General features: G+C 38.8%; 1 non-coding gene across 1 annotated transcript; it reads right to left on the reverse strand.

Annotated features, from left to right (window-relative positions):
* Positions 1 to 960: 960 nt before the first annotated feature.
* LOC141669917 (small nucleolar RNA R71) lies at positions 961 to 1067 on the reverse strand. Its single transcript, XR_012554165.1, has one exon. It is a non-coding gene; the product is annotated as a small nucleolar RNA R71 (small nucleolar RNA).
* Positions 1068 to 13443: the final 12376 nt, after the last annotated feature.

Genomic DNA, 13443 nt, shown 5'->3' on the forward strand with positions numbered 1-13443 from the left:
TATTTAATAAAGTTAGAATCCCATGTTTGTGTTATATATTATTCAACTCTCTTTAATCTCTTAGTTAATATTCTCTAGTATAATTCTCAATAGTTAATCGTAGTATAATCAAAACCCAAATTGTTATTCGTCTTAGCATTGAATAATAGCCATATCATTGTTGCATAAGTGCATAAATCACAAATTTAACCTAAACCAGTCTTTATGGGAACGAACTAGAAATAATTCTATATTACTTGCGATCACGTATACTTGCATGAATTATTAGCGCGTGTTTGGAGACTAACAAGTTTTTGGCGCCGCTGCCGGGAACACGATGTTAAATTTTAGTTTATGTGTTTGTCATCAGTGATCGTTAAAGTTCATTGACTCGGACATTGTTACTTACCTACTCTTTTTCTTTTCGTGTTTCAGGTACTCTAGCGAGCGTGTATGCATACGCGTTCGCGGGCTCGCAAGAGAACTCTGGATCAAGCCGAGGAGGAAGCTGTAGTGGTTCGAAGGGAAGTTTTTGAGGAGGAAGAGAAAGTAGAAGAAGAAGAGAAGGTCGAGGAACCAGCTTTAGTAGTGATGGGAGATCAAGCAGAAATTCCCAAGGCTTTGATGCACTATTCTCAGCCTAAGATCAATGATATTCAGTCAAACATCATCAGACCAGCCATCTCGGCTAACACTTTTGAGATCAAGTCGAGCACTATTCAGATGATACAGAACTTAGTTCAGTTTGGAGGTTCTCCTGTAGAAGACCCCAACATGCACATCAGGGATTTCATCGAGATCGGCGACACTTTCAAGTTCAATGGGGTGACTGAGGATGCTATCAAGATGCGACTCTTCCCATTCTCTCTAAGGGATAAAGCAAAGTGCTGGTTACATTCTCTACCACCAGGGTCTATCACCAAATGGGAGGATCTTACTCAAAAGTTTCTCAATAAACTCTTTTCTATGGCAAAGAATGATACAATCAGGAATGTTCTTACTCAGTTTCCTCAGCAAACTGGAGAATCTCTGTGTGAGGCTTGGGATCGATATAAGGAGATGCTAAGGAAGTGCCCACACCATGGATTACCTGATTGGATGATTATAAACTGTTTCTATAATGGGTTGGGCGCACATTCTAGACCTATGCTCGATGCAGCATCTGGTGGAGCCTTATGGGCCAAAAGCTATAATGAAGCTTATGGGTTGATTGAGCTAATGGCATCTAATGAATACCTGAATCCTACGCAAAGAATGTTGCAAGGTAAGGTAGCAGGAATTCTGGAAGAGGATACAGCTAGTGCTATAGCTACTCAACTTCAAGCTTTGACGATGAAAGTGGACTCTTTGGCTAATTATAGAGTTAATCAAATGACTAGTGTTTGTGAACTTTGTGCGGGGGCACATGAAACTGAGCAGTGTGCTATTTCTAGTGAATCAGCTCAATTTGTGAACAACTTTTAGAGATCACAACAGCAAGCTCCAGCCATTTATCATCCCAATAACCGCAATCATCCTAACTTTAGCTGGAGCAACAATCAGAATACGGTGCAACAACCTTATCATCCATACACAGCAAAACAGTATAACCCTCCTAGTTTTTAACAACCGCAATATGCCCCTACGAAACAACTTCAACTTCAGCAGTTATCGCAAGCTACTGAAAAATCTGAATTGGAGGAGTTGAGGCTCATGTGCAAAAGCCAGGCTGTTTCTATCAAGACCTTGGAGAATCAGATTGGGCAGATTGCTAATGCATTACTGAATTGTCAACCTGGGACACTTCCAAGTGATACTGAAGTGCCAGGCAAGAAGGAAGCTAAGGAGCATGTTAAGGCAATTATATTGAGGTCTGGTAAGGTTGCAAATATTGAAAAAGCTAAGACTCCAGAATCTGAAGTTGAGGCTGAAGCAAAAGAAGTGTAAAAGGAAGCAGAAGTGGAATCAAGGAAGACTACTGTTAAGCACACTCCTCTCGAGGGTAATATAGGGGAGAAATAGATTTATCCTCCACCTCCTTTTCCTAAGAGGCTGCAGAAGAAAAAGCTGGATAAGCAGTTTGTGAATTTTCTGGAGGTGTTCAAGAAACTTCACATCAACATACCTTTCACTGAAGCTCTTGAACAAATGCCTAGCTACGCGAAGTTCATAAAAGATATTCTCTCTAGAAAGGTGAAGCTTGATGACTTAGAGACCGTTGCTGTCACGGAGGAATGAAGTGTTGTGCTGCAACAGAAATTAGCTCTGAAGCTTAAAGATCCTGGAAGATTCACTATCCCTTGCACCATTGGAAAAGTATCATTTGAAAAATGTATATGTGACTTGGGAGTTAGCATTAATCTGACGCCTCTGTCAATCTTCAAGAAGTTGGACTTACCTGATCCTAAACCTATTTATATGACTTTGTAGTTGGCTGGTCTTTCTATTACGTATCCGCGAGGTATTGTGGAGGATGTCTTGGTCAAGGTAGATAAACTCATATTTCCTGCTGATTTTATAATTCTTGATTTCGAGGAGGATAAGAAGATTCTCATAATCTCGGGAAGACCTTTCTTAGCTACTGGTCGAAGCTTGATAGATGTGTAGAAAGGTGAGCTCACCATGCGATTGCTGGATCAGGATGTAACTTTTAATGTATTCAATGCTATGAAATTCCCTATGGAAAATGAGGAGTGTTTTAAGGTGGAGATGGTCGATTCTGTGGTTAATTCTGAACTTGATCGATTGCTAAGGTCTGATGCCTTAGAAAAGGCCTTGTTGGGGAATTCTGATAGTGAAGATAACGAAGGTGAAGAGCACTTGCAATATTTTAATGCTTCTCCCTGGAAGCGAAATATGGATATGCCTTTTGAATCTCTTGGATTAGAGGAGCTGAAAAGTTCTCTAAAGCGCTTCAATCCATCTATTGAGGAAGCTCCTACTCTTGAGCTTAAGCCTTTACCTGAACATTTGAGGTATGCGTTTTTAGGTGATGCATCTACTTTGCCTGTTATTATTGCATCTGACCTTTCAGGTAGCAATGAGGAGAAGCTTTTGAGAATTCTTAGAGAATTCAAATCGGAAATTGGTTGGACTACAGCAGATATCAAGGGAATCATCCCTTCTTATTGTATGCACAAAATTCTGCTAGAGGAAGGAAGCAAGCCGACTGTTGAGTAACAGAGAAGGCTAAATCCGATCATGAAAGAGGTTGTGAAGAAGGAAATTCTCAAGTGGCTAGGCAGGGATCATCTATCCTATTTCTGATAGTTCATGGGTGAGCTCAGTTCAGTGTGTGCCAAAGAAAGGTGATATCACTGTGGTAGCAAATGAGAATAATGAGCTTATTCCTACATGAATAGTCCAGGGGTGGAGAGTTTGCATGGATTATAGGAAGCTGAACAAGGTTACAAGCATTGATCAGATGCTTGATAGATTGGCTGGGCATGAGTACTACTGTCTTCTGGATGGCTATTCTGGATATAATCAAATTTGTATCGCTCCAGAAGATTAAGAGAAGACTACATTCACATGTCCTTTTGGTACTTTTGCATTCTGAAGAGTTTATTTTGGACTATGTGGAGCACTAGCAACTTTTCAGAGATGCATGATGACTATCTTCTCTGATATGATTGGAAATAATGTAAAAGTGTTCATGGACGATTTCTCGGTCTTTGGAACTTCTTATGATGAATGCTTGCACAATCTTGGGTTAGTGCTGAAAAGGTATGTTGAGACCAATTTGGTTCTCAATTGGGAGAAATGTCATTTTATGGTGCGCCAAGGCATCATTCTGGGTCACAAGGTTTCTAGTAAGGGTCATGAGGTGGACAAATCCAAGATGGGGGTTATCGAAAATCTTCCTCCACCAATTTCTGTAAAGGGAATTCGCAGTTTTCTTTGTCATACAGGTTTCTATAGGAGTTTCATCCAGGACTTCTCTAAGATTTCAAAGCCATTGTGCAATTTTCTAGAAAAAGATGTTGCTTTCAAGTTTGATGACGAGTGCCTTGCCGCTTTTGAGATATTAAATACGAGTTTAATTAAGGCACCGGTGTGGCGCCCTCCAAACCCGGGTCAGAAGTTTGGGGTCCACACACACACACCTTATTAATAACCTGCTTATAACAATGATAAAGATAATAATAATGATATTCAGTGACCCTACTTACCAATTACCACGGACCGCAACAGGTTAAAGTATGCACACAAGCCAACCACACCTACTTATATTACAAACCGTTCAAATCCCAACTATCCAAACTCAGAACTGAGTATTAAACATTATTACAAACTTTTAGAAACTTAAATTATTCCAAAAGAAGCCTACTAGCTCAACTCGATCAACCTGAACCCCTAGCTCTCGCGCTGGACTGGGGATCCTCGGTACCAACCGGTTCCTTCTGAACTGGAAAAGAACATAAACAATATCGCACAAATGAGCTAACTAGCTCAGCAAGTCATAATGACAAAACTGAGAATAATGATCATCGGGTAAATATGGTTATGATATCAAGTGAACAATGGATTATGATTTAGAATTGGATATTATATTTTTATTTTAAAAACCAAGGTTAGGCTGCTGATCAGTCACGCACTAACCCCGAGCAAAGCACACAGCACTGCTCTAACTACTGGATCCAAGGCACACATTGGCCTAAGTTGACCATTATATGGTCTGACCACGAATCTGGTCCACAATTTATAAAAATAATCCAATTCTACCATAATAACGGAATAAGCAGTAATAAACAATAAACAGGATCATTAATAACATTGGAGGTTCAATAATGAAAATGGTTTCAATCTGCATAAAGATCAATATGGCATTTCCAAAGTTTGACTGTTAGGTAGTGAAAGAATTGGTTAACAAAAGAATCAGTGTTTCAGGGTTTCAAGGATTTGGTCTTTCAAAGCCTAAGAAACAATGGTGTGAGTGGGTAAGCAATCTAGTTCAGTGTTTGATAATTAGTTTGTATGTATTTGTGGAGTAGTATCGTACATTTGAGGTTCGTATTTGGGTATACAACAATCAATGGTCTAGAAAGAATCAGGTTTACGGCTAAAGATCAATAACTGGAATCAGGGTTTTCGGTTCAGTGCTTCACAGCACTTGCAATATAAAACAGGACTATCAATCACTGTAATATCTCGAGAAAGTTCAGAACACTTGCCTGGTACTAGCTTATTATACTGTACTCGCTTTCAGTCACGACTGCCTTACTCCTCGACTACCTGTTTCCCTTTCCTACGCCCTGCCTCTTCTTGATTTCTGCAGTGTATGGATCACAAAATCTGATAGAACTCTTCAAGACCTTCAAACTGGTTACTCGAGCTTTCCAAACAAAGATCAATAACACCTCCAAAAGTTGGTTTGATTTTCAGAATATTATATGAATGTATGAATTTTCTCTGGAAATTTATATAATTACTGACAACAAATGATTTTTGATACGAAATAAAATACGGTAAAAGGCTATTTATATTTACGGAAAAATAGTATCCCGTTGGATCATTCCGGATACAAAATGGTACGTTTATTTATAAAAACTGATCCAAATGGTATCGGTTTTCGGGATAATTATCCAAATCAGTACAATTTGTACTGCGATCTTGGTCTCAGCGCCTGGTTACACGTACTACGAGGTGATAATTGGGATAGTTTAATAAAAAGCTCCCGTTTATCGAAAATACGAGTTTTATTGATTTACTGAAACAAATATTGTATCGAAAATATTGCGTCGGGACCCGCGCAGGACAAACCGTACGCCGGATCGAAAAAGTCAAAACATGGAATATGCTCGGAATATTATAATTAGGTTAGGAAGGAGTTCTCGGAAGAGTTTCGGGTTCCAAAAACGTAACAACGGATGACGTCGGTTGGTTCCCGTTTTTATAAAATAGATTTTAAATACCCGGAAAAAGATTTTATAAATTTCATATGATTCTTATAAATTCATAAATCAACATAAAAATAATTAGGAAGATATGACAATTATCTATATTTTATTTTGGACATATAAAAATTAAAATACTCAATTAATAATATTTTTAAACATCCAAACACATTTAACACTTAACAAATAATTCACAGAATAGATACCGAACACATATATTAATTATTTATTAGCAAAAATAATTACACGATATATCCCGGATATTACATCCTTCCCCCTTAAAAGGATTATGTCCTAAGAATCTTCTAAGAAAACAAACGAGGGTACTTTTCTCTCATATCACTTTCTAACTCCCAGGTTGACTTTTCAACCTTTGGGTTTATCCATAACACTCTTACTAGCTCTACCACTTTATTCCTCAATACCTTCTCTCTTTTCTCTAGAATCTCTATCGGACTCTCTACATAAGACAAATCTGCCTGAAGCTCTATTGGCTCATATTCTATTACATGCCTAGAGTCTGGATTATACTTCTTAAGCATTGATACGTGAAAAACATTATGAATGTGCTCCATGTGCGGAGGTAATGCCAATTCGTAAGCTACTTTGCCAACGCGCCTTAGAATCTCAAAAGGTCCTACATATCTTGGGCTCAATTTTCCTTTCTTTCCAAATCTCGTTAATCCCTTCCACGGTGATACTTTCAGTAATACCAACCTTCCTTCTTCAAATTCCATGTCTTTCCTTGACTTATCTGCATATTTTCTTTGACGGTCTTGTGCTGCTATCAATCTCTTCTGGATGACTTCAACAACTTCCTTTGTCTGCTGCACTAATTCAGGTCCAAGTATTTTGCGTTCTCCTACCTCGTCCCAATACACTAGAGATCTGCATTTGCGTCTATAAAGGGCTTCATAGGGTGGCATCCCAATACTGGCATGATAACTGTTGTTATAAGCAAATTCTACCAGAGGTAAATGCTCGTCCCAACTCCCTTTGAAGTCAATAGCACAAACACGTAACATATCTTCAATTATCTGGATCGTTCTTTCACTCTGGCCGTCCGTCTGTGGATGGTAAACCGTACTCATTTTTAGTCTCGTTCCCAAACATTCTTGAAAACTTTTCCAAAATCTTGAATTAAATCTTGGATCTCGATCAGATACGATAGACACCGGAACTCCATGACGAACTACAATTTCCTTTAAGTATATATGGACCAACTTATCGAGCGAAAATCTTTCATTTATAGGCAGAAAATGAGCTGACTTGGTAAGTCTGTCCACTATAACCCAAATGGCATCATGATTAGCTCTTGTCCTCGATAATCCAACTATGAAATCCATGGCAATATGTTCCCACTTCCACTCTGGAATCTCCAATGGCTGTAGTAATCCACTTGGTCTCTGATGCTCTGCTTTAAGTCTCTGACATGTATAACATTTGCTAACCCATTCCGCAATTTCCCTCTTCATGTCTGGCCACCAATAATTCTCCTTTAAATCCCTGTACATTTTGATACTCCCTGGATGGATTGAATATTTTGAACTATGTGCCTCCTGTAAAATTTCATTCTTTAGCTCCGTCACCGGTGGAATCCAAATTCTTGAAGAAAACCTAAGAATACCTTGATCATCCTTTTGCGTGCACAATTCTTCACCTACCAAACGATTTATATCTTGATCCATTATATCTTCCTGACACTTCTTTATTTTCTCTAACAACTCCGGCTGGAAAGTCATACTATACATTTTTGCTTCCTCAGGCTTGCAAACTCTAATCTCCAATTCCAGTTTCTCAAATTACTTATATATCTCTTCAAGTACTGATAACACATTTAACTTTTCTTTCTGACTTAACGCGTCTGCTACAACGTTCGCTTTACCGGGATGATAATTAATCGAGCAATCATAATCTTTGATCAATTTTAACCATCTCCTTTGTCTCATATTAAGTTCCTTTTGGGTGAATATGTACTTCAAACTTTTGTGATCCGTATAAATCTCACACTTCTCTCTGTACAGATAATGTCTCCAAATCTTCAAAGCAAAAACTATGGCTGCTAGCTCCAAATCATGAGTAGGATAATTCTGTTCGTGTGGTTTCATTTGCCTTGACGCATACGCAATCACCTTCTCGTGCTGCATTAGAATGCATCCTAGTCCTTAATGAGAAGCATCGCTATAAATTAGGAAATTCCCTTGATCACCTGGAAGTGACAAAACAGGTGCTGAGATTAATCGTTGCTTCAATTTCTGAAAACTTTCTTCGCACTTGTCGTTCCATATAAACTTTTCATTCTTCCGTGTAAGCTTTGTCAATGGTATTGCAATCCTTGAAAAATTTTAAACGAATCGACGATAATATCCCGCTAATCCCAGGAAACTTCTTACCTCAGTGGGTGTTCTCGGCCTTTCCCAATTTGTAATTGCCTCAATATTTACTGGGTCCACTTTGATCCCTTCATTACTGACTATGTGTCCTAAGAACTGAACTTCATGTAGCCAAAACTCACACTTCGAAAATTTAGCATATAACTTCTTTTTCCTTAAAATCTCCAAAGCTGTTCTCAATTGTTTCCCATGATCCCCTTTCGCCTTTGAATAAATCAAAATATCGTCTATAAACACAGTAACGAACTTGTCCAGGTATTCCTTGAAAATTCTATTCATCAGGTCCATAAACGCTGTCCGAGCATTGGTCCATCCAAAAGACATCACTAAAAATTTGTAATGTCCATACCTTGTTCTGAAAGCTGTCTTTGGTATATCTTCTGGCTTGATCTTCAGTTGATGATATCCCGATCTTAAATCAATTTTGGAGAAAAACTTGGCTCCCTTCAATTGGTCAAATAGATCGTCAATTCTGGGTAACGGATACTTGTTCTTGATTATAAGCTTGTTGAGCTCCCTATAGTCGATGCACAGTCTCATGCTTCCATCTTTCTTTTTGACAAATAATACTGGTGCACCCCACGGGGACACACTTGGTCTGATTACTCCTTTCTCTTACAGCTCTTGCAATTGCTTCGCTAGCTCTTTCATCTCAACGTGCACCATTCTATACAGGGCCTTGGATACCGGTTCTGTTCCAGGTGCTAAGTCGATTGCAAACTCAATTTCTCTATCTGGAGGAAGTCCTGGTAACTCGTCGGGAAACACGTCTGGAAATTCATTCACTACTGGAATATCTTCAAGTTTCGCTGGCTCCTGACTCCTATCAATCACATATGCCACGAAATGTTCGCATCCTTGCCGTAGTAACTTCTTGGCTTGAATCATCGTTAAAAACTTCTTTACTTATTTCTGGCCCTTGAACGTTACTATGCTTTCGTCTGGCGTCTTCACCATTACTTTCTTATTTCGACAATCTATCTGGGCATCATGCTTAGATAACCAATCCATTCCTAATATAATGTCAAATTCTCCTAACTTAAATGGTATCAAATCTACACAAAACTTACTACCAGAAATCTCAATCTCACAATTCCCACAAACTTGGTTAACAGATACACGTTCTTGATTTGCTAATTCCACAGTCATTATTTCATTTAAATACTCAACTGGACAATTTAACTTACTAACAAAATCTTGTGAAACAAACGATCGAGTTGCTCCCGAATCTATTAACACTTTGGCACATAAAAAATTCACATTAAGCGTACCTACCACGACATTCGTATCCTGGATAGCATCCTTCACAGACATGTCAAAAACTCTAGCCCTTGGAGTCTCATTCACTGCTGGGGTAGACCCCATAATCCTCAATGCATTACCGACTGGGGCTGGTGTCTTACAATCCCTGGCTATATGTCCTGGTTTCCCACATTTAAAGCACGTAAATCCAATGGCTGGAACCTTCACTGCTGGATTCCGAATAGGCTGATCCTTACTTGCTGGCTCTTTTGCTGGCTGATTTTGGCACTCCCTGGAATAGTGCCCTTTCTGATTACACTTAAAACATACCACATTTAACTTGTTACAAACTCCTCCATGTTTCTTTCCGCATACCTTGACAATCTGGAAAAGTTAACCTCAACTGATTTGGCTGATTCGTATTAACTGGACGGTTGCTCTGGCCTCCGTCGCCCGTATTTTGTCTCTTGAAATTAAAATTCCTTCCTGGCTGAAACTTGCCCTTTTTAAAATTTGGAAACTTCCCTAGTTGCGACTGACCTTCATTCCCTTCAAATTTCCTTTTCTTGTTTTCCTTCTCCTTCTGTGACATCTCACTCTCTGTCTCTGCGATCATAGCCTTCTGTACCACTCCTACATAGGTATCCAATTCAAAAATGGCTACCTTCCCTCTGATCCATGGTTTCAAACCTTGCTGGAATCTCTTAGCCTTCTTCCTTTCAGTATCCACATACGTCAGCACATACCTTGACAATTCTTCAAACTTACTTTCATAATCTACCACCGACATATTCCCTTGCTTTAATTCTAAAAACTTCAGCTCCATCTGATCTTGAATAAACTGAGGAAAATACTTTTCTAAAAACAATTCCTTAAACCTCTCCCAAGTAATAACATATGTACCTTCAAATTTCTTCACCATCTCCCACCAATAGGTGGCCTCATTCTTCAAATAGTAACTTGCAAACTCAACCTTCTGTTCTTCCTTTACTTTCACTAAGGCAAATGCCTTCTCTATTTCTTTTAACCAAACATTAGCTCCAATCGGCTCTAAGGAACCCTTGAATTCTGGTGGGTTTACTTCCTGAAAAGTTTTGAAAGTTACCTGGGGATTGGGCTGCCTTTGTTGTTATTGTGCCAGGTGAACTGTTTGTTGGGCCAAGATTTAAAGAATCTGGGCTACTGCTGGGTCTATGGGTCCTGGGTTTGCATTCTGGTTTGTATCATCTTGGTTGTTATTATTGTTGTTGTTGGTTTCTTCATTCTGGGTGTTGGTGCGGGTATTTCTTCTGGGAGGCATTTTCTGTAAAGAATCAAACAACTTATTTAGCTTTTAAATCAAATTCTTTGCATAAAAGAAAAGTTTTGTAAAACAGAAATATCTCTTTTTGAAAACAGTTGTAACTAAGTAAATTGCATGCTTCTTTACAGAATATAAACAGTTATGAAAAATAGGGTACATGGTATCACAGGGGTATAACTGGTGCAATAAATAAGGTAAAGTAAAACAGGTGCAGTAAAATTAATGACAATACTGGAAAGGAAAAGATACTGATATATATAGATCAAAAGTTTTGGGTAGTACAAGCGTAAAGACGCTTCGAAAGTAAAAGCAGAAGGGTACAACAAGCTACTCACTAGTCAGCATAGCTAGTCTATAAATACAACCCAAAAGTCTAATGATATATACTACACACTACTGTACATACTACACAACCATACAGCACTACTCAGTCTCTCCGTCTCTGGATCTCTGACTCATGGCAAGTCTGGACCTCCAATCTCCTCAAGCTCCTCTAGAACCCACTTAGCCCACTCCACTAAGATATCAGGGGTGATGTCCTCATGTGTAGCCTCAGCAATCCTCACAGCAGCTGCTCTACAAAACACCTGAAGCCTCTCTCTAAGTCGCCTCTCACCACTCCCAACCTCTCTGGTACGCATGATATGTAGTAACTCCTGAATCTGACCCTGAAGGAATCGCTCCTCCATAAGGCAAGCCTCAAACTGATAATATGGAATAGGATAAGAAGAGAATTGGAAAGGTACTCCTGTAACTGAATGACCAGTAAAGCCTGAATCAGCAGGTGGGGGTCCTCTGATAGGTGGCCTCATGCCTGGAGGTGGAATAGCCTGCAATGGTACGGGCTGCAACACAGGTGGAGGTAGTATAGCCAACACTGGTGGAACAACGGGATGTGGATTCGAAGACGGTACTCCAACTGAAGACTCTGAGTGATCAGCTGATACGGGAATAAAAGAATCGGCCATCGCTGCTATCTGAAATCATATCGCAATATAAGAATCTCGAACCACGACGCGAATCATACTAATACTTGTTATACCGAAGCACTCAACCTCTCGATGTTCTATCTTTCTATTCCTTACTTCTAATCCTAAACCTCTACCCATTCCCGTCAATCCTAGGCTTGTGTCAGTGACTTAAACCTGTAGCTCTAATACCAAACCTATGGCGCCCTCGAAACCCGGGTCAGAAGTTTGGGGTCCACACACACACACCTTATTAACAACCTGCTTATAACAATGATAAAGATAATAATAATGATATTCAGTGACCCTACTTACCAATTACCACGGACCGCAACAGGTTAAAGTATGCACACAAGCCAACCACACTTACTTATATTACAAACCGTTCAAATCCCAACTATCCAAACTCAGAACTGAGTATTAAACATTATTACAAACTTTTACAAACTTAAATTATTCCAAAAGAAGCCTACTAGCTCAACTCGATCACCTGAACCCCTAGCTCTCGCGCTGGACTGAAAATGAGCTAACTAGCTCAGCAAGTCATAATGACAAAACTGAAAATAATGATCATCAGGTAAATATGGTTATGATATCAAGTGAACAATGGATTATGATTTAGAATTGGATATTATATTTTCATTTTAAAAACCAAGGTTAGGCTACTGACCAGTCACACACTAATCCCGAGCAAAGCACACAGCACTGCTCTAACTACTGGATCCAAGGCACACATTGGCCTAACTTGAACATTATATGGTCTGACCATAAATCTGGTCCACAATTTATAAAAACAATCCAATTCTACCATAATAACAGAATAAGAAGTAATAAACAATAAATAGGATCATTAATAACATTGGATGTTCAATAATGAAAATGGTTTCAATCTGCATAAAGATCAATATGGCATTTCCAAAGCTTGACTGTTAGGTAGTGAAAGAATTGGATAACAAAACAATCAGTGTTTCAGGGTTTCAACGATTTGGTCTTTCAAAGCCTAAGATACAATGGTGTGAGTATGTAAGCAATCTGGTTCAGTGTTTGATAATTAGTTTGTATGTATTTGTGGAGTAGTATCATACATTTGAGGTTCGTGTTTGGGCATACAACAATCAATGGTCTAGAAAGAATCAGGTTTACGGCTAAAGATCAATAACTGGAATCAGGGTTTTGGGTTCAGTGCTTCAAAGCACTTGCAATATAAAACAAGACTATCAATCACTGTAATATCTCGAGAAAGTTTAGAACACTTGCCTGGTACTAGCTTATTATACTGTACTCGCTTTCAGTCACGACTGCCTTACTCCTCGACTACCGGTTTCCCTTTCCTACGCCTTGCCTCTTCTTCATTTCTGCAGGTGTATGGATCACAGAATCTGATAGAGCTCTTCAAGACCTTCAAATTGGTTACTCGAGCTTTCCAAACAAAGATCAATAACACCTACAAAAGTTGGTTTGATTTTCAGAAGATTATATGAATATATGAATTTTCTCTGGAAATTTATATAATTACTGACTACAAATGATTTTTGATACAAAATAAAATACGGTAAAAGGCTATTTATATTTACGGAAAAATAGTATCCCGTTGGATCATTCCGGATATAAAATGGTACGTTTATTTATAAAAACTAATCCAAACGGTATCGGTTTTCGGGATAATTATCCAAATCAGTACA

This window comes from Apium graveolens, chromosome 6, assembly GCF_009905375.1.
Source record: "Apium graveolens cultivar Ventura chromosome 6, ASM990537v1, whole genome shotgun sequence".
Taxonomy (NCBI): domain Eukaryota; kingdom Viridiplantae; phylum Streptophyta; class Magnoliopsida; order Apiales; family Apiaceae; genus Apium; species Apium graveolens.